This window comes from Microcaecilia unicolor, chromosome 1 (genome assembly GCF_901765095.1).
Source record: "Microcaecilia unicolor chromosome 1, aMicUni1.1, whole genome shotgun sequence".
In the NCBI taxonomy this organism is placed as follows: Eukaryota; Metazoa; Chordata; class Amphibia; order Gymnophiona; family Siphonopidae; genus Microcaecilia; species Microcaecilia unicolor.
Genome location: NC_044031.1, coordinates 386,216,805 through 386,242,645, shown reverse-complemented (window position 1 = coordinate 386,242,645; position 25,841 = coordinate 386,216,805).

Sequence of the window (25,841 nt, the reverse complement as noted above, 5' to 3'; positions counted from 1 at the left end):
ATAGTAATATGTAAATATGATGACTAAGTAAGTAAGTACAAATTCTCACTGAAATTCAAAGCAGGTGCTGAGAAAACTGCAAAAAAACTGTAGGCGGTTACTTTTTTTTTTTTGCCTCACCCTGAAGATACTCATGAAGTCAGCAAAATACAAATGAAATATCTTAATAGACACACATTAGAAAGGTCAAATAACATAGCTATGATGCTAACACTGTTTATACAATACAATGAAACATCTTAATAGGTAGCCACAGGGGGCAACTGAAGTTGAGATAAATAGACAGGACAAGATAAGTTGTACAGAGTCATTGGGTTAAAGAGATGGGTGGCTAAACTGAAGGCACAATATATGTACAGCTGAATAAGATTTGAGGAACTGGTCTTAGTTTACAAGTTATGCAGAAAGCTAGTCCAAGTTCGGAGTGAATGTATATTCAATCACCACATGCATTAAAGGCTTGGGAAAACAACCAGGCTTTCAACTGCTTTCTGAGGTAAAAGTAGTCATGAGTTAGAAGTAGCCCCTTTGAAAATAAGTTTCAGAGTATGGGGCTACTCCCAGTCCTGAGAAGGCTCACTGGAGGGTATCATATTGTACAATTTATTTTAATGAGGGTACACATAGTGATGCCCCTTGAGAGGACCTGTCATGGCCCTCACCTGTTCTCTGTACTCTACTCTCCAGCAGCATTCCATGCCAAGAAGGATCTGTTTACTTCCTGGAAACCCAGCAATTTCTTTATAGCTATGTAAGAGGGTGCTGGCTGATGTGATTACTTCCTGTTTGGTTGTATTTAAGGAAGTTCCTGCCTCCCAGGCAGTGCCCTTGCAACAGGTCTCCTAGTGTGTGTTGCAGCCTTGGCCCAGTTTGTCCCTTGGTCCTACCTATGCTTTGCTTCTGTTTCCAAGCTTCAGTCCTGTCTTTCAGCTGTGGTTTCAGCTCTCAGCACAAGTTTCCACTCCATCATAGCTGCAGCTCTCAGCACAAAGCTTCAGTTCCAAGCACTGCTTCAGCTTCCAGTCCAGTTCCTGCTTCTAATCCTGGTTCCAGCACAAACCCTTGTCTACTGTAGACTACAAGCTCCAGCCCTGTCTCCAGTGCAGCCTTGCCCAGGTGTCTTGCCAACTGCTAGTCAGGCTAGCCAGCCTTGGGTTGGCTAGATAGTATCAACCCTGCTGCGACCCAAGGGCTCACCGTCAGTCGTGACAGGACCATCCGGTTAACATGTGAGACCTTACCACTTAGTCAATGGGTGGTGGTAAAGTCTCTGACCCAAAATGGACACACGCTGATTTTTATTTTGCTGCACGTCCATTTTTAGCAATAAAAAGGCCTTTTTTGTAGGCACACTGAAAAATGGACCTGCGAGCGTCCAATACATGCACCTACACAAGCACAGGCTATTTTTCGGCATGCCTTAGTAAAAGGGCCCATAATATATACAGCGCTGCATGTATCCAGTAGCGCTATAGAAATGATTAGTTGTATAGTAATGTGGATATGTTTTATTTGTAGTATGTACACTTTTCTTTAGTGTTCATTGTTGACACATTTTGAAAATATAAATAAATAAATTTGGCCATGTAGGGTACTGGTAACCAGTGCAGTTTTTCCAGGAAGGATATGATATAGTCACACTGCTTGCAGCCTTCTATCAGTCGGGCTGCCACATTCTGAATAGTTGAAGCTGGTGCAAACTCTTTTTGGTCTGACCAATGTACAGGACATTACAGTAATCCAATCATGATGTTAGCATGGCAACTCATGCTCTGGTTGTTGGTTTGTCCAGAGTCTGCCCTAATACCCTGCCACCATTCATACTTTACAAAAAGTGGGCAAACAGGGTGACCACCCACAGGGTACTATTTTGATCTTGCTACAGTCCTGGTATGAAGGGTGGTGGGTCTGGTCACCTCTTGAAGGGGGTCTTTTGTCGCTTCCAGAGCAGCTCCTTCTCCATCTGTTTCTCAGCCAGAGTACCTCTCACATAATACAAAAAGCAGCATGCATCCACTTATATTAGGGATGGACAGTCAGAAAAGTTTTGTGTCTTTTTTCAGTTTTTATTTTCATTTCAAAATGAATTCTGTCAATAATGCACATTCTGGTAGTAATTCTATAAAGTTGTTTACTCCTTCCAAAAATATTAGGACTAGGGGGCACACAATGAAGCTAAGTAGTACATTTAAAACAAACCGGAAAAAATATTTCTTCACTCATTGTGTAATTAAATTCTGGAATTCGTTGCCAGAGAATGAGGTAAAAGCAGTTAGCTTAGCAGGGTTTTGAAAAAAAAGGTTTTGATGGTTTCCTAAAAGAAAAGTCCATAAGCCATTATTCAGATGGGCTTGAGAAAATCCACTGCTTATTCCTAGGATAAGCAGCATAAAATGTATTGTACTGTTTTGGGATCTTGCCAGGTACTTGTGACCTAGATTGGCCACTGTTGGAAAAAGGATAGTGGACGTTCCCAGTATGGCAACCCTTATGTTCTTATAGAAGGGCAACAAAGGGCTACAGTCGCCCCCATGGCCACCCCTTTAATTTGATGAAAAAAATGATCTTCAAAGACAAAAAAGTATTTATCAGACACCCAAGCATCTCAACAGCAGCTATCTGAAAAATGTATGTGCATCAGATTACATCTTATGTGAAGGACTCTGGTAATTTGTTGAATCTATTAGAGCAATATGTGGTGGATAATGGTGATGACATTACATTAGTAACGTTAGATGTGACCGCATTATACACTAACATTCCTCAGATAGCTGCCGTTGAAATGCTTGGGTGTCTGATAAACACTTTACCATTATCAGATGGTACGGTGGATTTATTGAATGAGATGTCCAAGTTGGTCATATTCAATAAATTTTTTGTCTTTGAAGATCAGTTTTTTCATCAAATTAAAGGGGTGGTCATGGGGGCAACTGTAGCCCCCATGGTTGCATGTCTCTACATGGCCCAATATGAGAAGCAGTTTGTGTATCCTTCTCAATATTTTTCTGAAGTAGTGGGGTGGCTATGATATATTGGTCAATAATAAATCATATCCCAAAAGGGAGAGACAAATCAACAATGTCGTATCAAGGAAGTCAATCCCTAATACGAGGATCATTTGCTGAATGGCACATTCATGAGAATTATAAATGTTATTAATTTTAATATTATATAGAGAGAGCCAGAGAAAGAGTTCAGTATAGGCTGTACCTACTGCCAAGCATTTGATTCAGTGAGTCTAGTTACCAAAGTGGCTCACTTCTACGCTCTATACATCATGTAATATTCTCAATATGTGTGGCTCTCCTTTAAATGTAGCCAACACCTACAGAAGGTGAACTCTCCACAGGAGAAACGAAAGTCAACACCAACACACAGTGGATCCAAAAAAGAGTCCTCTCACAACTGGTGTTTTCCTAAACAAGGTCCTTTATTTTGAATCAATAAAAACAACAAATCGTGTCAGGTTGTTTTTATTGATTCAAAATAAAGGACCTTGTTTAGGAAAACACCAGCTGTGAGAGGACTCTTTTTTGGATCCACTGTGTGTTGGTGTTCTCCTTTAAATGTGAAAATGTGAAAAATTTCAGCTAATATAACGTGGATAAATCCAATTATAAACCAATACATGTGTCACTCAGCAAACGTCACCTGTTATGACCTGTTATGAATCAGGCATTGGCATCCCTGAGGAAGAGAAATTGAAACAGAAATTTCAGTAGGATGCATTAGCAACTAAACTAAGAATACAGATAAGTCTGCTCCTGTTAGCTTTATATTTTTCACTGCTTCAATTGATTAGCTTTACCAGTCTTGTTATTTTTTGCTGTGTTGTTGATAGCTTTTCCATGCGGTAAAGGTTGCACCGCATGGATTATAAGGTCCTTACCAGGTGACGTTTGCTGAATGACACATGTATTATTGGTTTATAGTTGAATTTATTCACGTTATATTAGTTGAAATTTTTCACATTTAAAGGAGAAACACATATATTTTGTATTTTCTGAAAGAGTACTGGGATCTACTCTTGTTTTCAGAAAAGGATGAATATATGTGAACCCCCCCCCCCCAGGAAGGGTTTAATGAGAAATTGGGGAGAGAGGAGATCTTTGATCAGTCGTCCCCCCCTCCCCCGATATTCAAAGCTATTTAACCGGCCAAATACGGCTGCTGACTGGTTAAATAACATATCAGCGCCTAACCGTGGATATTCAGCAGAAATCTCCTGCTAATTATCCACATTTAGTGGCTAGCCACTAACCGGCTATATTGTGCGACATAGCCAGTTAGGCGTGGATATTCAGTGCTTAACCAGTTATGCTCAATGGTTAAAAACGCCTATCTTTAACTGCTAAATACACAGAAAATAGAAATATGCAATAAGACAAACCAAAAGGTCCTATTACAAAACTAAAATAGGACCGGATTACAAAGATATGAAGAAACTATTTTAGCTCATAAATAAGTTATTAGACACCACCCCAATCACCTCAACTAACACAAACACCCCACCTGCAGACAAACTTGCTAACTTCTTTAACAAAAAAATAATAAATCTAAGCAGCACACTTCCTCAGCACAACATTGACATCAATAACTTCTTCAACGACCTGGACCTAATCCCTGATGGATGCCCAGCTGACCGTATCTGGTCAACATTCACTCACCTCACCACTGAATCAGTTACAAAAGCGACTCATAGGTTTGCCAATACCCACTGCAAACTGGACACATGTCCCAGTCATCTTCTCAAATCTGCCCCTGACTGCTTCATTGCAGACCTCACATCCCACCTAAACTTCATGTTACAACAAGGCCTCTTCCTGAGGAATATGGCAACATCCTACTCACCCCAATACCAAAAGATGCCAAGAAAAACACAAACGATCTTACTAATTACCACCCAGTTGCGTCTATCCCACTAGTAGTCAAACTGATGGAAAGCTTGGTGACCAAACAGCTTACGGAATATATGGACAAGTTCTCAATACTACACGATTCACAGTCAGGATTCCGCCCCCACCACAGTACTGAAACTGTCCTAGTCACACTCCTAGCCAAATTCAAGCAAGAAATAGCCACGGGTAAAAGTATACTTCTCCAATTCGACATGTCGAGTGCATTCAACATGGTAAACCACAACATACTACTAAGACTCCTTGGCCACTTTGGGATTGTTGGAAATGTACTTAACTGGATAACGGGTTTTCTAAGCACCAGAACTTACCGAGTAAAATCAAACTCAAACACATCACCACCGTGGAAAGCTACCTGTGGAGTACCTAAAGGATCACCATTATCACCAATACTCTTCAACATGATGATGATCCCACTGGCAAAGTCCCTATCCAAACGAGGCCTCAACCCGTTCATCTATGCAGATGACATCACAATCTATATTCCCTTCAGTCATGACTTAACAGAAATAACCAATGAAACCAATGACGGCCTGAACATCATGGACTCCTGGGCAAATTCATTCCAACTGAAACTGAACACTGAAAAAACACACTGCCTCATCCTCTCATCTCAACACAACAAGTACAAACTCACAACCATAAACACCCTAGAACACGCCCCACCTCAGACAGCCTAAAAATACTCAGCGTCACAATTGACCGCAACCTTACCCTTGAGAGCCAAGTAAACTCCGTAATAAAGAAAATGTTCTACTCAATGTGGAAACTTAAACAAATAAAACCTTTCTTCCCTAGGGAAATCTTTCGCAACCTAATACAACCAATGGTCCTAAGCCATGCAGATTACTGCAACGCAATCTATGCGGGATGTAAAGAACAACTTGCAAAAAAACTCCAGACTGCACAAAATACAGCTGCCAGGCTGATATTTGGTAAATCACGCTTTGAAAGTGCTAAACCCCTCTGAGAAAAGCTGCACTGGCTCCCAATCAAAGAACGGATCATCTTCAAAATTTGCACCTTTGTTCACAAAATTATCTACGGCATAGTCCCAGAATACATGATAGACCTTATAGATCTACCAAACAGAAACAGAATCCGATCATCATGATCATACTTAAACTTACATTACCCAAATTGCAAAGGACTTAAATACAAAACAACATACACATCCAGCTTCTCCTACGTAAGCGCACAACTATGGAATGGACTCCCAAAAGCTGTAAAAATAATCCATGACTACCTATATTTCAGAAAATCATTAAAAACCAACCTCTTCAAAAAGGCTTACCCTACCGATCCAACGTAAATCCCTACACCCAGCAACACAGCACAACCAATGATCGTACTGAACAATATACAATCTTCATTCCCTTCAACCTTCACGGTTGCCTGACACACACCTACCTCATTCGACCACAATACAACCTTGTATTTGTTATCAACCGACTGGCGAACGCCTTTACGGTATTATGTAAGCCACTTTGAGCCTGCAAATAGGTGGGAAAATGTGGGGTACAAATGTAACAAATAAAATAAAAAGTTAACTGGTAAGCACTGAATATTGGCTTAACTGGTTAACATTTTAGAGGTTTAAAACAAAACAGCTATTCAATGCCAGTTGCCGGAAACAGTCCGACATTGAACATCCGGGTTTAAACACCGGCAGCAGACAGCAAAAGCACTGCACTCCGCCAACTGAATATCAGGCTCAGTGAGTTTTAAAAGGCAGATTTTCTCTCTGTAGTGTATTGAGAAAATAAGAGAGGTTTCTGTCATTTTTGCCTTGGCAGTAGAGCTGTAAGAGTAATGTTATCAGCTTGATAAATGTTACATCACTGAGCTAAGGAGGGGGAGCACCCAAGGAGGTTTAATAGACAGGAAACCAAGTGACCTAAAAATGTTGAAACCAATTAGGTCAGTCTAAGTTTCACCTTCCATGCGCAGCTGTCATCCCTGCACACGCAAAACAAAGCAAGTAAACCTATGAGCTGCTGCATCCAAGTTGTCGTTCTTTATTGCTGGTAGCATTTTTATTAACCTCACTATATTTTCAAACACGCTGGCTTGTGCAGCGTACGGATCTGTACATCTGCTGTCTGGAATTCTGGAAGATAGAAATAAGGAAATAAAAATTACATTTTGGATGTACTCTGTAGAAGTTATTTACTTTTGCAGTGTGTGTATGGATGCCTCTTCTGGTCTGTGCAAGTGATAATCTTTGAATAACTGCCTATACTAATGTCTATGGATTTCTGAACATATGGTATCATTAAAAGACAACATTTTAAGTGCCCATTTGGGTACATATGCTAATCTCAACTTCGTTAAATATTTCAGACATATCCATCTACTTGTTCCCATGATATAACTGAATTCTATTATTCTGTCTCACTGTATTTTCAAATGGAAGCCACATTGAACCCAATGTTGCTTGGGATAATGTGTGATATAAATGTTAAAAAAAAAAAATCCTTTATCCTCCACCTTTTAAGACACTGCCTACCTGCTGGATAGTGATGACACAAGGAAAGCAAGTTTGGTCCAGTGAAGACTAACTCAAAATAACCTGTTCCTTAGCTAGGCCCTAGTATTACCATATTGAAAATGCGACCATATCATGCCTTTGTGGTTAGGTTTCACTAGTAAGTTCAAAGATTAATTGGATGTCTTGAAAGGATTATATAAACTTAGGATGCATGACTAGGGACACAAACAGCAAAGTACACAAGAGTGGAAGAAAACTAAGTCCAAAAAAGACCAGTACTGAAAACACAGTAGTAAGAGCACCAAAGACACTTTATTGGGACCCTACATGGTCCATGTTTCGGCTATAAAGCCTTCCTCAGGGGTCTAAAAACATAAAGTACAAAATATCTATATTAATAAATCCCACCTTGAACGTTCTGAAGCTCACTCCAAGGCAGAGAAGCTCACTCCAAGGCAGAGAAGCACAAAAATCCTGTAGTCTTCATAGGCTAGGACCAGTCACCCTCACTCATAGACCCGCCCTCAGCCACGCCCCATCTGTACATAAAACGCTACCTCAACATTCTGAAGACAACCTGCGGAAGCCATCTGCAAAATCCCTAAACAGTTCGTAAGTTCATGGTGGTGAAGCCATCCAACTCACCATGTCTCTCTGCCCCGCCCTCGAGGGCGGAACACAGAGAGTAAAGGGATCCATAAAGGCACCCCTACCAACTGGCAACCCCTCCAACAAACAACGACCCAGGCAGGGGGAGTGTTTCCATACTCCTCCCCCTGCCTAGGAATCGCTACAGACTGCTGGCAAACTCCCCAACCACACGACCACAAAAGCCACCCGCAACCCCCCCCCCACACACAAACACACACACATAAACACACACACAAACACGCACACACACACACACACACACATAAACACACACACACATACACACACGCAAACACACACACATAAACACACATAAACACACACACAAACACATACACACAAACAAACAAACACAAACACAAACGCAAACACACACACAAACAAACACACACACACACAAACACACATACAAGCACACACAAACGCAAACACACAAACATACACACACACTCAAACACAAAAACACAAACACACACACACAAACACACACAAACACAAAAACACAAACACACACACACACATAAACACACACACACACACGCAAACACACACACATACACACACAAACACACACACAAACACAAACACACATATACAAACACACACACATACATACAAACACACACACACACACATACAAACACACACAAACGCAAACACACAAACATACACATACACACACAAACACATACAAACACACAAACATACACACACACACACAAACACATACAAACACACATACACACACGTAACCGCCCTCCTCTGACGCAACTTCCTATTTCCTCTAGGGCGGGACAGTGAAGGAAGGCCCAATGAGATGATCGGATCCGCTTCTTTTACTTGCACACGAGGTGTTGCGCTCCCTATCGCGTTGGCAATTTCTTTTTAAAGACCGGGTGGCAGGGAGAAGACGAGGCAGGGTGAGGGTGGGGGACAGATGGGGTGAAGGTGGGGGGGACTCGGATAGCAGAAGGGACTGGGTGGGAGACAGATGGGGTGAGGGGGACTCGGATGGGCAGAAGGGACTGGGTGGGAGACAGATGGGGTGAGGGTGGGGGGCACTTGGATAGCAGAAGGGACTGGGTGGGAGCCAGATGGGGTGAGGGGGACTCGGATGGGCAGAAGGGACTGGGTGGGAGACAGATGGGGTGAGGGTGGGGGGCACATGGATAGCAGAAGGGACTGGGTGGGAGACAGATGGGGTGAGGGGGACTCGGATGGGCAGAAGGGACTGGGTGGGAGACAGATGGGGTGAGGGTGGGGGGCACATGGATAGCAGAAGGGACTGGGTGGGAGACAGATGAGGTGAGGGGGACTCAGATGGGCAGAAGGGACTGGGTGGGAGACAGGGTGAGGGTGGGGGGCACTTGGATAGCAGAAGGGACTGGGTGGGAGACAGATGGGGTGAGGGTGGGGGCACTTGGATAGCAGAAGGGACTGGGTGGGAGACAGATGGGGTGAGGAGACTCGGATGGGCAGAAGGGACTGGGTGGGAGACAGATGGGGTGAGGGGGACTCGGATGTGCAGAAGGGACTGGGTGGTAGACAGGGTGAGGGTGGGGGGCACTTGGATAGCAGAAGGGACTGGGTGGGAGACAGATGGGGTGAGGGGGACTCGGATGGGCAGAAGGGACTGGGTGGGAGACAGATGGGGTGAGGGTGGGGGCACTTGGATAGCAGAAGGGACTGGGTGGGAGCCAGATGGGGTGAGGGAGACTCGGATGGGCAGAAGGGACTGGGTGGGAGACAGATGGGGTGAGGGTGGGGGGCACATGGATAGCAGAAGGGACTGGGTGGGAGACAGATGGGGTGAGGGGGACTCAGATGGGCAGAAGGGACTGGGTGGGAGACAGATGGGGTGAGGGTGGGGGGCACATGGATAGCAGAAGGGACTGGGTGGGAGACAGATGAGGTGAGGGGGACTCAGATGGGCAGAAGGGACTGGGTGGGAGACAGGGTGAGGGTGGGGGGCACTTGGATAGCAGAAGGGACTGGGTGGGAGACAGATGGGGTGAGGGTGGGGGCACTTGGATAGCAGAAGGGACTGGGTGGGAGACAGATGGGGTGAGGAGACTCGGATGGGCAGAAGGGACTGGGTGGGAGACAGATGGGGTGAGGGTGGGGGCACTTGGATAGCAGAAGGGACTGGGTGGGAGACAGATGGGGTGAGGGGGACTCGGATGGGCAGAAGGGACTGGGTGGGAGACAGATGGGGTGAGGGGGACTTGGATGGGCAGAAGGGACTGGGTGGGAGACAGATGGGAGAAGGGGCATGGATCTGGAACTGGGGTCTGAAAAGTGGGCAGGAGGGAGAATGGGGTCATGCCTGGGGCAGGGGTGGATGGGAGAATCAATGGATCTGGAACTAGGGGCAGCCGCAGGTGGGAACTGGGAGCCGAAAAGAGGGGGCATTGAGAGAGGGGGGATAGATCCTGGATGGAATGGGGAGTGAGAGGGAGGGCAGACCCTGAATGGATGGGAGGGGGAAAGAGAGAGGGCAAATGGTGAATCGAAGGAGCAGAGAGAAAGGGCAGACAGTGGATAGAAGGGAGTGAAAGAGCAGACAGTGGATGGAAGGGGCAGAGATAGAGGGCAAATGCTGGAGGGAAAGGAGAGAGAGAGGGCAGATGGTGGATGGAAGGGGAGAGAGAGATGGCAGACTGGGGCAGATGGTGGATGGAAGGGGCAGAAATAGAGGGCAGATGTGGATGGAAGGGACATTAGAGAGGGCAGACACTGGATGGCAGAGAGAGAGCGAAGACAGATGCTGGATGGAAGGAAGACGGTGAAAAGCAGAAACCAAAGACAACAAACTGTAAATATATATTTTTATTATTTTGCTTTAGGATATAGTATTTTAGCTGTGTTAATAAATGTTTATAAATAGAACATGTAAATAAGGTAATCTTTTTATTGGACTAATTTTAATACATTTTGACTTAACTTTCAGAGAACAAAACCCCCTTCCTCAGATCAGGATAGGATACTGTAACAGCACTATACTGTATTGACCTGAGGAAGGAGATTTTGGCCTCTGGAAGCTAAATGTATTAGTCCAATAAAATGGTATTATTTTATTTTCTGTATTTGTTTTATTTCTATTTGTTAATTTGTAAAGTGGTGATTGGTATTTGTTAGTTTTTTCAAATTTACATCTGCTGTCTTTATATTTTGCACAGTACTAGGAGACATTTTCTGTTTCTGTGGTGTTGCATTGTATGCAGAGTCTGGCATCGGGGGTTCGGTTTAATTTTTGTCTAAATAGAAAGTTTATGATTACTTATTCTATAGTGGATTAGGGTGTATCTGTGTTTGTGAAAAAGACATGGCTTTCAGTTGGCATTGACTGTGCAGGATCGACGATCTGTACTATTCTGTCTGGTTTTGTTTTACAATAGGTGAATTGATGTTCTAGTGCTCACTGTAGTGCTTAAGATGCTTTCCTTTTCCTTGTGTGACTCGTAGAAACGACTGCTTATGGTATGGTAAAATTGCTCTATAGGTCGTGAGTGTTTTGTATTCTCGGTATGCCTAGTACTGGATTTGGGGGGGGGGGGGTGTTAAAAAAATGACCGGCCCCGGGTGTCAACTACCCTAGCTACGCCACTGCTGCCGACGTCTCCCTTCCCTTGCACTCATTGGTTCCCTCAGTGTCCCGCCTTCTTCTGACGTCAGAAGAAGGCGAACACTGAGGGAACCAAGAGCGCAAAGGAAGGGAGACGTCGGCAGCGCTCCGCTTTCACTGACGCTGCTGCGACCGGAAGTAAAAGATTTAAAGGCCCCAGGGCGCGGAGGGAAGGGCAGAGAGGCATGGATGGGAGGGCAGAGAGGCATCGATGGGAGGGCAGGGCCCAGGGAGAGGACAAATTGCTGGAAGGGGAGGGGAGAGAGGATTGCTGGCTATGGATGGAGGAGGGAAGGGCAGAGAGGGACAAGGATGTACATGGGGGCCCAGGGAGAGGACAAATTGCTGGAAATGGAGGGGAGGGGAGAGAGGAGGATTGCTGGCTATGGATGGAGGAGGGAAGGGCAGAGAGGGACAAGAATGGACATGGATGGGAGGGCAGGACCCAGGGAGAGAGGAGAAATTGCTGGAAATGGATATAGAGCAAGAAATGAAGAAGAAAGGAGAAAAGTAAAGAAATAAATAGAAAGGAAGCCCTGGAAATGGAGTTAAGAGGACAGATAGCAGCAGAATCAGATACTGGACCAGCATGATTGAAAAAAGAAAGTCACCAGACAACAAAGGTAGAAAAAAATCATTTTATTTTCATTTTAGCATTTGGAATATGTCTACTTTGAGAATTTACATCTGCTATCTTATTTTGCAATGTATACCAATTTGTTTCTAAGAATATTGCTGACAATTCCTTTCAGTGTGGCAAGTGGTGAGCGATCATTTTCATGGGGGGGGCGTGATCATTTTCACGGGGGGGGGGGCGCCAACTGATAGTCTGCAGGGTGGCGCCAGAGACCCTAGGCACGGCCCTGCATCCAACTCACCATGTCTCTCTGCCCCGCCCTCGAGGGCGGAACACAGAGAGTAAAGAGATCCATAAAGGCACCCCTACCAACTGGCAACCCCCTCCAACAAACAACGACCCAGGCAGGGGGAGTGTTTCCGTACTCCTCCCCCTGCCTAGGAATCGCTACAGACTGCTGGCAAACTCCCCAACCACACGACCACAAAAGCCACCCGGAACCCCCCCCACACACACACACAAACAAACACACACACAAACACATACACACACATAAACACACACACACAAACACACACAAACGCAAACACACACATAAACACACACACAAACACACACACACAAACACAAACACACAATCAAATGCAAACACACACATATAAACACAAACACACACACACACGCAAACACACACACAAACACACACACACATAAACACACACACAAAAACACAAACACGCAAACACACACACACATAAACACACAAATAAATGCACACACACATAAATACACATACAAACACGCACACACACACATAAATACACACACACATAGACACACACTGGCCACCTAACTCGGCATGCAGACTGTACCCACCATTGCCGAGGTTATTGTGTAGTTTGAAGCAATTTGGTTCACGGGGGCACTCAGGGGAGGGGGAGCAATACCTCCATCCATTAAATGAATAGGCCGCAGGTCAGAAAGTTCTTTCTTGCTGTTGCTAAGCAGCAAACTGCTTGGGACAGGGTGAGGGCCAGGGTTGCCAGATGGGCGGTTTTCCCGCCCAATTGGGCGATTTTCCGCAATCCGCCACGGGAAACTTTTGCCCGCGGCGGGTTGCGTTTTTTTGGGCTTGTTTTTTTTTTTCGCGCGGGTTTTGGGTGGTTTTTCGGCCGGCGGGGGTGGGGCTAACGGCGACAGAGGCGGGGTTTGGTGACATATTGGGTGGGGCGAGGTGACATATTGGGCGGGGCAATGATGGCGGGGGCGGGGCTGATGACGGCGGGGGCGGGGTGATGACGGAAGGGGTGGGGCTGATGACAGCGGGGACGGGGGTGATGACGGAAGGGGCGGGGTTGATGACGGCGGGGGTGGGAGTGGTGACGGAAGGGGCGGGGTGATGACGTCGGGGGTGGGGTGTGTGCGGTTTTTGGGCGGGTTTTGGGCTGTTTTGGGTGGGAATTTTTTTTTTTATATGGCAACACTGGTGAGGGCTCAGAAACTGATGGGAAGAAACAGGAACAGCGGCTGTGCAGTTGTCCCTCTCTCATTCTCTAATATCCTCTTTGCTAACAATTTCAATACAAGGAAGGTTCAGAGACTGGTGGGAACAGGGAGAAAGTATTGGGTTCAGGCTGGGAAGTGTGGGTCTGTGCATGAATTCACCCCACCAGGGGGAGCGCTTCTCGAAAAGGGCGGGAAACTGAATTTCAATTTGTCCTTGAAAAGAAGTCTGTGTTTTGACAGGAAAACGGTAAAAGCCAAACAGCAGGCACTTCCTTAAATGCCTCTTAAAAGCTCTCATTTGAATTGATATAGGCCATATACATTAGCCAGTTTAGTCTTATTGTATATGTTTTCCTCCAGGAAAAGAAACATGTCCCTCAGGATCTACCTCTAACTGATTTATCTTCCATGGTAAAGATTTCCACATAAATATACTCACACCATGAAGGAGGCTGAGTAATTTTCACCAACCCTCACCAGTTTCTTCTGTTCTTTTGGAGACATATGTGTCTCCTGGAGGAATGTTGTGGGCCCAATATTTAAAAAAAAAAGCTGAGCTCCTTAATTTATGCTTCTAAGTTATGTTCCTAAATTTGTGTCCTATTTTCAACCAAACTTCAAAGCCTAGGGTATCAATATTCTGACAGCAGCAGTGAGTGTTTTGCTCACCACCGATGGAGTTATTCCAAGATATTCAAAGCCGGGCCCTGTCCGGGTTTCAGATTTTAATATTTGGTTATTTTTGAGCTGGCTAATACATAGTCCATATTCAGCACTTAAGCAGCCATGGCCTAGCGCATAAAAGGATATACTTTTATGCGGTCCCATTTATGCATTAAACCTGGCCGCTTAAGGGCGGAATATCAGCATTCAAGCGGCCAAGTGCTGACTCCGCCCCTGGAACAACCCCAACATTGATACACATTCCTTTGCATTTTTATTTATTTATTGTTTCACTTATATTTACTTTTTCTTTGGCTATATGTTCTTAATTGTATGCTACTTATTCATTTATTTTATTTGTGACTATTTAGAGATATTGACCCCAAAAGCAGGCATTTGTGCTGAAACCTGGTTCCGTGTCAGGTCTTCATGTGAGAACCAGCTACTTTCTGGTGGACTTTGACAGGCATCGATCTTGTCATTTTCTATTTGATATTTTGTCATATTTTTTACATTAAATTGTTTTTATAATTATTTTTTATCTCTAGTGTCTCCTGCTTCATGTTGGATTGTGTCCGTGGTTTATACTTACCATTTTTAGTTTTGCCATTTACAAATAGAACACAGCATGGGTCATGGGAATGGCCACTCAGCGGCTATTCTCTGATCACAGATGTAGCATTTCTGCTATTCTTCTACTGAACCATTGTGTGAGGGCTCTCTGTAAACTTCAAACTCAAATCCATGTAGGCATAAGTAAATTAAATATACCCTGTGTTGTGAAACATTGTCAAAACAAACACCGCAGAATGTACTGTCAAGAAAAAAAGAAAACTGCAACCATAAGCCGAAAGAGGGAGTACAACCTCCTGTTGTAGTTGGCTTGGAGCTTGGAGTCCTGCCAACATCTGTATCATAGGTGCTGATTGCTCATTGTACATCTCCAGTGTCTTGCTTTCCTTAAATAGCCACAGGTGCTGCTGCTGCTTCTGATGAAAGATATCTGGGTAGCTCTTCTGACGTCTGAAATGCAGTGGGTTTTTCTGCCTTTAAAAGCATTAGCCAAACCAGGTAACGCCCTTCTCCCTCGGTCGATTGGACTGTGTAAAGCTACAAACTGTTTTCTTCTCTACAGTGGACTTTTTTCTTACCATTTTACTGATCCTTGCTTAAGTAACGATTTCTTTTCTGGTCTGGAACAGCATTTATCTTGTGGAGTTTGTCCTTGAGGCTGAATGAGTGATCTCCTTAGTACCCCATTTTGGAATCTGTGTTCCTCCTTCACTCTGCAGCCTCTGAAAGGTGGACCCTTGCTTTTCAGGGAGTGCTAAAGAGGGAATTTATATGTATATTACTAAGATGTTTTATCCCTTGTGTACCCTCTTGACTCGGTCAGAGTATGAGCATATGATTGCCAATGAATTGAACAGAAGATTCCGTTAATAAATTCAGAACAGCCCTGAAGATGTACCTCTTCCAACAGGCCTATCCCAGCCCAACCTCTGACCCCTAGCCTCTCCCTGAGCACTACTTTCTCTGCCATCGCAGATACAGACTGAATTACGTGTACTCCTGTTCAACCTCCACTCCTTCTTCTGTCTTCTTTTTTCCTCTTTTCTTTCATTTTATGGCATTCCTGTCCTTTTTTCCTAAATATTATTTGAATATACACAATTGTTTCATCTTTTTATATCTACATTTATATTTGTTATGGTTATATGTGTAGACATATTTTATATTTGTGCTTCAGTTTTAATAGGATTCCATATTTTTATAGATTTGCATTATTTCCCATCGTCCCCCCCCCCTTTTTTTTTTTTTACAAAGCCGCGCTAATGGCTGCTGGTGTGGTAATACTGACACAGCCCATTCAAAGTGAATGGGTTGCGTCAGCATTGCCGCATGGCAGTGGCTAGCGTGGCTTTGTAAAAGGGGTGGTGTAACAAAGTTTTGGGTTTAATATGCTGTAACAAAGAATTTTAACACACAGGAAGCTCAAAAAGAAGACTGCATCAATAAGAAGCATTCCCACTATTTTTGATTGTGAATTAACATTCAAATTAACATGCATACCTGCTCCTGCTTAATACAGAAGCACTTCTAACTCCTATTTAGGAGGTGGTAAGTGATGTCACGTTAGCTCTGCATTGGCTAGTTAGCATGCGGTAAGTGTAACACACACTAGTTGTTTAACGCTTCCTCGCCCACTCTTTGCCTCTTGTCTAGACTTGCTTTAAACTGCACATTCCCTCTAATAGAGAGTAATTCTGTAGTAGAGGGAGAGCCTCCCAGTTGGGGAAATAAGTATGTCTATGCCTCCCTCAAGGGATGTAACAATGTACTAGAGGTTAAGTGAGGGGGCCATTCCAAAATCTGAAAAGGGGTGATAAGGGGCACAATAAGCCCTCTCCAATATCAGTGGGGTATAGCATTTAATGTCAAAAAAACAATCCTTGAGATGGCGCAATAGGCAGGCATAATTGTATAGCCATATATTTGACAAACCAAGGTTCCCCTGGCTCCAATTTCCCAACAAGAAGGACAATTTTCATTTTCTATGAGCCCAACACAATCTATAAAATAATGAATTGCGTTGTCTCAGGTCTTTTTGCAGCTACCACAGTGGCAAAGTTTGCAGCACATACAGCAAGCGAGGGAAAATAACCATTTGAATTAGACCAGTTCTACCCGTTAAAGAAAGTGGTAGCTCCATTCATTGAGTTAATTGGCATTCTGTAACAGCAAGCAATTTATCTACATTAAGAGCCTAAAGCTCCTGAGCCAAGATCAATAACTGAATACCAAGGTATTTAAAAGACTGCTGCATCTTCACTGTCTTTTAACAATGGAGCTGGTTCTGCATGGCCATTATCCAGCATGTTCTGTATGAATGTTGTAAAGTGCCATTTTCTCTTTGGTTTCCTTCTCAGAGTGTTTAGCAATGAAGTGAGACGAGAGAGATCTTGCTGTCTGTTGTTAGGTAGCCATGTACTGGGTGTCTGAAATAGTAGCGAACCACCCAGCTGTTGGACTCACCCTTGTAGAATCCCTTATCCATAATTCTCAAGAACTCTGTCTTCTACTGAAAGCATTGGTTTGTCATCATCCTTGGTGACTTGGAACACCGAGTTCCCCAGATGCTCTCCTACATCTAATGGATAGGTGTCCTGACAAATGGTTGAGCCGGGGTCTGGTTCTTCCTAGCTGTAAACCTTCACATGCTGTTGGGTATGACAAGGCTTGAATAAGGTGGTGCGCCTGTTTTCCAAGTTGCACATTTTGTAGACATTTACACTTGGTCTCCTCAGTCAATTAAGACAGACATCACCAACTATCACCCATCCCAGGGTGAGTCAGTAGGCATTTGGGGCATTGAGTGGACCTGCATATGACCCACGAATCCTGATCAATGTTGGTGCATCTCTTACTACTACTACTACTAACTAGCATTTCTAAAGCGCTACTAGGGTTACGCAGCGCTGTACAATTTAAACATAGAAGGACAGTCCCTGCTCAAAGAGCTTACAATCTAAAAGACAAGAAAACAATCTAAAGACAAGTGAACAATCTAGAGGACGAGTGAACAGTTAGTCTGATAGGGTGGATAGATTGGGGTATTTTATATATCTCGAGTGGTTAGGCGCCGAAGGCAGCATTGAAGAGGTGAGCTTTAAGCAGAGATTTGAAGATGGGTAGGGAAGGGGCATGGCGTATGGGTGAAGGAAGATTGTTCCAGGCATGGGGTGAGGCAAGGCAGAATGGGCGGAGTCTGGAGTTGGCAGTGGTGGAGAAGGGTACTGAGAGAAGGGCTTTGTCCTGTGAGCGGAGGTTACGGGCGGGAACATAGGGGGAGATGAGGGTGGAGAGGTAGTGAGGAGCCGCGGACTGAGTGCATTTGTAGGTAAGGAGGAGGAGCTTGAATTGTATGCGATAACTGATCGGAAGCCAGTGAAGTGATTTGAGGAGAGGGGTGATATGAGTATATCGGTTTTGGCGGAATATAAGACGTGCAGCAGCGTTCTGAACTGAATGAAGGGGGGATAGATGGCTGAGTGGGAGGCCGGTGAGGAGTAAGTTGCAGTAATCAAGGCGAGAGGTAATGAGAGCGTGGACGAGAGTTCTGGTGGTGTGCTCAGAGAGGAAAGGGCGAATTTTGCTGATGTTGAAGAGGAAGAAGCGACAGGTCTTGGCAGTCTGTTGGATATGCGCAGAGAAGGAGAGGGAGGAGTCGAAAATGACTCCGAGGTTGCGGGCAGATGGGACAGGGAGGATAGGGGTGTTATCAACAGAGATAGAGAGTGGAGGAAGAGGAGAAGTGGGTTTAGGAGGAAAGACGAGGAGCTCGGTCTTGGACATGTTCAGCTTCAGGTGGCGGTTGGACATCCATGCCGCAATGTCGGATAAACAGGCCGATACCTTGGCCTGGGTCTCCACGGTGATGTCAGGTGTGGAGAGGTATAGCTGGGTGTCATCAGCATAAAGATGATACTGAAAACCATGAGACGAGATCAGCGAGCCCAGGGAAGAGGTGTAGATTGAGAAGAGAAGGGGTCCAAGGACAGATCCCTGGGGAACTCCAACAGATAGTGGGATGGGAGTGGAGGAAGATCCATGGGAGTGTACCCTGAAGGTGCGGTGGGAGAGATAAGAGGAGAACCAGGAGAGGACAGGGCCTTGGAACCCAAAAGAGGACAGCATGGCAAGAAGTAAATCATGGTGGACAGTGTCAAACGCGGCGGAAAGATCGAGGAGGATGAGGATGGAGTAGTGACCTCTGGATTTGGCCAGGAGCAGGTCGTTGCAAACTTTAGAGAGTGCTGTTTCTGTCGAGTGCAGAGGGCGAAAGCCGGATTGAAGTGGATCGAGGATGGCATGAGAGGAGAGAAAGTCAAGGCAGCGGCTGTGAACAGCGCGCTCAAGTATTTTGGAAAGGAAGGGTAAAAGAGAGATGGGGCGGTAGTTGGAGGGGCAGGTAGGGTCAAGTGAAGGTTTTTTGAGGAGAGGTGTGACAACGGCGTGCTTGAAGGTGTCAGGGACAGTTGCAGTGGAGAAAGAGAGGTTGAGGATGCGACAGATGGCGGGGGTGACAGTATGGGAGATGGTGTTGAGTAGGTTGGTGGGGATGGGATCAGAGGAACAGGTGGTGCATTTCGAGGAGGAAAGAAGGCGGGAAGTTTCATCCTCGGTGATCTCAGGAAAAGAGGAGAAAGAGACCTGGGTAGGTTGGTTGATGGAGAGGGTTAAAGGGTGAAGAGGAGGTGGTGGCTTGGTCGTGAACTCAAGGTTGATCTTTTGCACTTTGTCGCGGAAATAGTCGGCCAGTGATTGAGGAGAGAGAGAAGGGGGAGTAGGAGCGGGGGGCACTTTTAGGAGGGAGTTAAGGGTGGTGAAGAGACGACGAGGGTTGGAGCTGAGAGAATTGGTCAATTGGGTGTAATAGTCCTGTTTTGCACGGAATAGGGAGGAGTGGAGGGAGGATAGCATGAATTTGTAGTGGAGGAAGTCTGGAAGGGTACGAGATTTCCTCCAGAGGCGCTCAGCGGATCGGGTGCAGGAGCGAAGGTAACGGATGCAAGGAGTCAGCCAGGGCTGGGGATTGGTGCGCTTTGTGGGACGGGAGATGGATGGCGCAAGGGTGTTCAAAGCAGAGGAGAGAGCGGTATTGTAGGCGGAGACCGCTTTGTCGACAGTTTCGGAGGACATGATGGAGGGGAGGAGATTAGAGATAGTAGATGATAAGGTGGAGGGGTCAATAGCCTGGAGGTTCCTGGAGGTGGTGGTTAAAGTTGGACGGGGTGGAGGGGGGGGGTGAAGAAGTGTGAATGTGATCGGGTGATGGTCGGAGAGAGGAAGAGCTGAGACGTGGAAATTGGAGGGTGAGCTGGAGGAGGAGAGGACGAGGTCAAGACAATGGCCGTCACGATGAGTAGGGGTGGTGGAGCACAGCTGGAGGTTGAAGGAGGATGTTAGGGTGAGGAACTTAGAAGCATGGGGGTCGGATAGGTCATCAGCATGTACGTTAAAGTCTCTTCCCAACAGGAGTGGAGTGGAGGAGTGGCCGAGTGGTTAGAGCACCAGTCTTGACATCCAGAGGTGGCTGGTTCAAATCCCCCTGCTGCTCTTTGTGATCTTGGGCAAGTCACCTAACCCTCCATTGCCTCAGGTACAAAATTAGATTGTGAGCCCTCCTGCAACAGAGAAATACCCAGTGTACCTGAATGTAACTCACCTTGAGCTACTACTGAAAAAGGTGTGAGCAAAATCAAAATAAATAAAATAAGAGTACAATCTTGGCATTTGGGTCCAAAGAATTAAGAAAACTGCAACCAATAATGGTGTTGTGCAACCTCTGATGTTGGAATTTCTTTTCAGGTATCTGATTACATTCAATAAGAGTCGGTTGATGAGTCTTGTTGCTACTATCCATCGCTTCTATCCGTATCCACTTGCTCTTCTCCCCGTCCTCTTTCTCATCCCTGTACAGGTCTTAAGGATGGAAGATGGAGGGATAGCAAGCTCCTTGGATATCAAATAGGTCAAAGAACTCTGTACTTGCCAGAGACTGATGACTCTGCTCATGATGATATACTGTACATCTTTACTGCGTTTTCTGGTTACTCTTTTGGATATACCTCAGCTAAACATATCTTGATACATGACCGTCCACTGCGTCCTTCTCCGCACACTTCTGTACAGTTTGGAGTAACGTTCAGTGGTGATGCTTGCGCTACCTCCTTTCTGCCATGACTTGACTCTGAGGCTGGGGTTCCTGTAGAAGTAGGCTTACTCTTGTCATAGTATAAACTGCTAACATGCTGGTCACTATTGCACTCCATACACCTAATGGCTGCTTTACAATCTTTGGCCATGTGCTTGGATGAAGAACAACATTTGTAGCAGAATCTGTACTTTTTCAACAGATCTTTACGTTCTCTTAAAGTTTCTCCCTAAACCCTCTACATTTCTTGAGAGGATGAGGTTTCTTACGTATAGGACACTGTCTGTCAGGATCCTCTACTTTCTCAGTAGTAGGAGGACGATCAGTTGGTGGGATAGCTGTGGGTGACACATCTGTCATATGTAAGCTATAAGCTTCTTGGTGTTGCTGTACTTCTTGAATGGCCTTTCACTCTTGAAGTAGCCTGTCTTGACTGCTTTAGGTACATCAAACATGAGGCTGGGGTAATTTCTCCTCTGCCAAATCTCGGATGAACTTCACAAAGACTATAAACATAGTAACATAGTAAATGACGGCAGATAAAGACCTGTATGGTCCATCCAGTCTGCCCAACATGATGAACTCATTAGAAAGGAAACCTCTCTTGGTGGTTGTCTTTATACTTGGCACTGACTGATGACCATTTTTCTCTTATGTCATATGGCAGCTTTAATATAATTCAGTAATCAAAATGTTATATACTATATACTATTATGTGTTTGATTACTATTATACTTATATTATACTTATATTGATCTTCAGACCATCAGAGGCGGTACTTCATTAGTTGACGGTACACCATTTAGCATTTCATATATGGTGAATCTTTCCCACCTTTCTGTTCATCGGTCTTAGTATATATACAAGCTCATTTTCAAAGCACTTAGCCTCCCAAAGTTCCATAGAAACCTATGGAACTTAGCCTCCCAAAGTGCTTTGAAAATAAGCTTGTTACTGTATTTTTTCTTAAATATTTTTAAATTCATTTTCTTCTACCGTTTTACTAATAAGACAGAAAGTCTGCATTACTTAGTTTATTAATGATCTTGATGTCTTGTCAGACTAGATATCGGGGCTGCATACCGACACGTGTTTCGCTTAGAGAAGCTTTTTCAAGGTATGCCCCTATGGAGAAAAATTACATCAATCAGACATCAGATAGCAATACAACTATCGTATCATTCATATATTTCAATTCCGTGGTCTGTTACCTTTCCGTCTCAGAGTATCAAATGTTATAAAAGGCAGGGAGGGGGGCAACATAGAGCAGATCCTTAACTTGAAGGAACAAAATTGGATTTTCAAACTTCATTCTGTTGACCCTAATGGGCTCAATAGAGAAATGGAATGGATGTCTCTGATTTGACAAGCCCTGCTATTGGTTGGTGGTATCATATGACCATGCCTTAAAAAATTGTAGGTTAGATGCCACAGCCATCTTGAATGATATGATAGTTGTATTGCTATCTGATGTCTGATTGATGTAATTTTTCTCCATAGGGGCATACCTTGAAAAAGCTTCTCTAAGCAAAACACATGTCTAGTCTGACAAGACATCAAGATCATTAATAAGCTAAGTAACGCAGACTTTCTGTCTTATTAGTAAAACGGTAGAAGAAAATGAATTTAAAAATATTTAAGAAAAAATACAGTATATATACTAAGACCGATGAAGAGAAAGGTGGGAAAGATTCACCATATGTGAAATGCTGAATGGTGTAGTACTGCCTCTGATGGTCTGAAGATCCATATAATAGTAATCAAACACATAATAATATATAGCTTTAATATAATCTTGTTTATGCCCCAAGCTGTATCCAAGTAGTACAGGCCAGGAAGATTTGGATCAGCTTTTAGTGCTTCCAGTACCTGGAGGAGGTCTCCCAATCCCTGCAACTTGTTATCTTTATTTGTGACCTTTGGTAAACTCCTTATTTTTTTCATCAGTGCCTGTTGGATAGTTTCTGGGCTGCCATAACACTGGACAAGTCTCTCCCACATTTCTTTCAATCCTGTGGAGGAGTCGTGCAAATATGCATCTGGTAAACCCTGCACACGCTCGGCTGACTCTGTACCCAGCCACTTTATTATCAGGCTCCTTTTTTGACTCAAGGTGGGCTTCATAGTTGCTATGGCATCTTTAAAGTTAGATTTCCATCTTCTTTTGCTGGGCATAACTGCTCAACGTTTACCTGAGCCCAGTTCCTGGGTAGCGCAAGAGTCTGTGGTTGAAAGGAAGAGTTTCCTTTGGTGCACTTTCCTGGAAGCGAGAGCCCATGGTAGTGCATCTGGTTGCAAGGGAGCGAGTGGATCACTGTGGTGGCGGCTCGCCTTAATAGCATGCTTGCCTTAGGCTTGCTTCATTCGGGTGAATTAGACTCTGGTGTAGAGGAACGTACTTGCTCAGCATCTGATGACTCTTGTGAGTCAGACTGTGATTGTATGCTTTTGTGAGCCAGAGTATGAGCCCTCACATATTCTGCTGTTCACTGGGAAGAATGTTCTATGATGATGTGGCTGAGATGACTCTCCCCGCCATTCTGCCTTGTGGCTTCTTCAAGTGCTTTTGCCTGGGCCTTGAGATCAGCTGCTTCTTTCTCTTGCTGGAGCAGCTTCAAGGCAATGTCTAATTGTCCCTTCTTTCAGTTCAGAGGTGGCAGCAATTGTGGCAGCATTAGCCTCTGTAGTGACAGCAGCAGCATTGGCCTTGACGGTGGCAGCAGCCTCAGCCGCTGCTTTCTTTCCTTCTTCTAGTCTGAGTTTCTCAATTTTTATAGCTGCTTCTTGCTTACTATAAAGAACTTTTGATTTGGCAGCCACTGCATCTTATTTGCATATTTGCAGTTTAAGAGCAATAGAGCTCTAGTGGACCTGATGGAATGGCTTGTCCTGTGTGATTTTAGAGACCCAGAACTTCTAGAATTTCTAGAACTGTGTCTGGAGCTGCCAGAGCATTGAGACTGATTCTCTCTTGTGGGATCTGTGTGAGGTTTTAATTGCTTCTGCCACCATGGCCTGGCATGTAAGGTCTGGGCCTCTCTCTCTCTCTCTCTCTCTCTCTTCCTCTCTGGGCCAGGCTGTCTGAAGTATCTTTCCTGCTTAGAAATTGACAGTACTCTTCAATGGGGTTTGTAGCCTATTTGCTACTTGGGGGGGGTCGCCACTGCCCCCCCCCCCCCCAATGCATCACCCCTTGAAGTGCATCACCAGACCTTTCCTCCCAGCAAGGGGGTGTGCAGAGCATGGACGTGGCTGTCGGCTCTGCCGGTCCCCTGCCCCAGAACAGGAAGTAACGTTAGAGGGGGCAAGGGACCAGCAGAGTTGACAGCTGTGTACCTGCTCCACACACCCCCTTGCTGCCTGCAACCAGGGTACTCCTCCAATTTCTGTTTATATTACTTATAGACTGCTTGTAGCTGGATCCTCAAGCATTTCTTGCTCTGCTTTGAGACAGTTTTTCTGTTTCATACATGACTTTAGCTTTATATGTAAATACATGTGTCCTTCTGGATCTTTCAGACCCCTTCTCACTGTCCCTACTGACTTGTGCAGTACCCCCTGTGCCAGGCTGCTCAAATACTTCAGAATCTGTTTTAGCCTTGTACTAATAAAATAAACCCCCTTTTCTGCGTTTTTTTTTTCTTTATTGGAAAACCTTTGCTGAGTGAATCTTGGCTTTGTGCCAGAATGTTGCTTAATAGGAACAAGGGGGGGGGGAGAGGAGGTTGAGCTCAAATAGATTATTTTGCTTGAGACTGAAGAAAGCTGGAGAGTCCCAATATGGCAATCTTTTTTGTTCTCCTTTGTAGCTTGCAGGCAGTGGGGGGAAGGGTACAGCTTCTTGCACTATGTGAAGCACCTGCTTCAGCTAATTGTTTATGCAGCCCTACACTAAAACTATGGCTCCAGGATGTCTGGACTAAAAATCAACAGAATTTCTCCATGCTATGATGGCCAGAACAATTCACAACAATTCACAATCTCTGAGAAACTTTCTTGAAAATACTGCTTAGCACCTTCTGACTTTAATAGCTAATTGCAGAGTCAATTCTATGCACTCAACTGTTGCATGTACTTAAGGAAAGTAGCACTCCAAGTCTTTTTACTGTTAAGTTTTAGGCAAGCCTTTATCCTTGTTTGCTACTTCACTCCCAGAATGATTAGCATGCAACTTAAACCCAATACTGTAAGCATACAATATCACCCAGACTCAGTTCTTAAGCAAACCGTCTTTACTGTAGTAACTTGCAGGCCAATGATCAAAAGCAAATGCGGGCACTTGAAGCCATTAGCACCGTATTAGCATCCATGTTTGCTGCAGCCCAATGATCAGAGCTGGCGAGCGCATAGCTCGCTGGCTCTGAATGCAATGAGCATGCAAATGCATGCTAAACGGTCATTATCTATTCCTTCCAAATGATCAGCAGGCAGCGTGCCAAACAAGAGTGTTGCTTCCGCAGTAAATCCTACACCAAAGTCTTGCGAGGCCACCACTTGAACTCTTGGCAGCCATTTTGAAGTGGCGCCGGGAGTGAGAGGTCTGCAGCAGCATCAGGCAGGAAAGAGAGGGCATGACGATAAAGTACAGGAGGGGAGGACACGCTGAGGCCCACAAGCCAGCTTGCCCACCCGCAAACCTGGACAAACAGACAGGCTGGCAAAACCCGCCTGGATGCTTCACGGTGTCCTCAAAA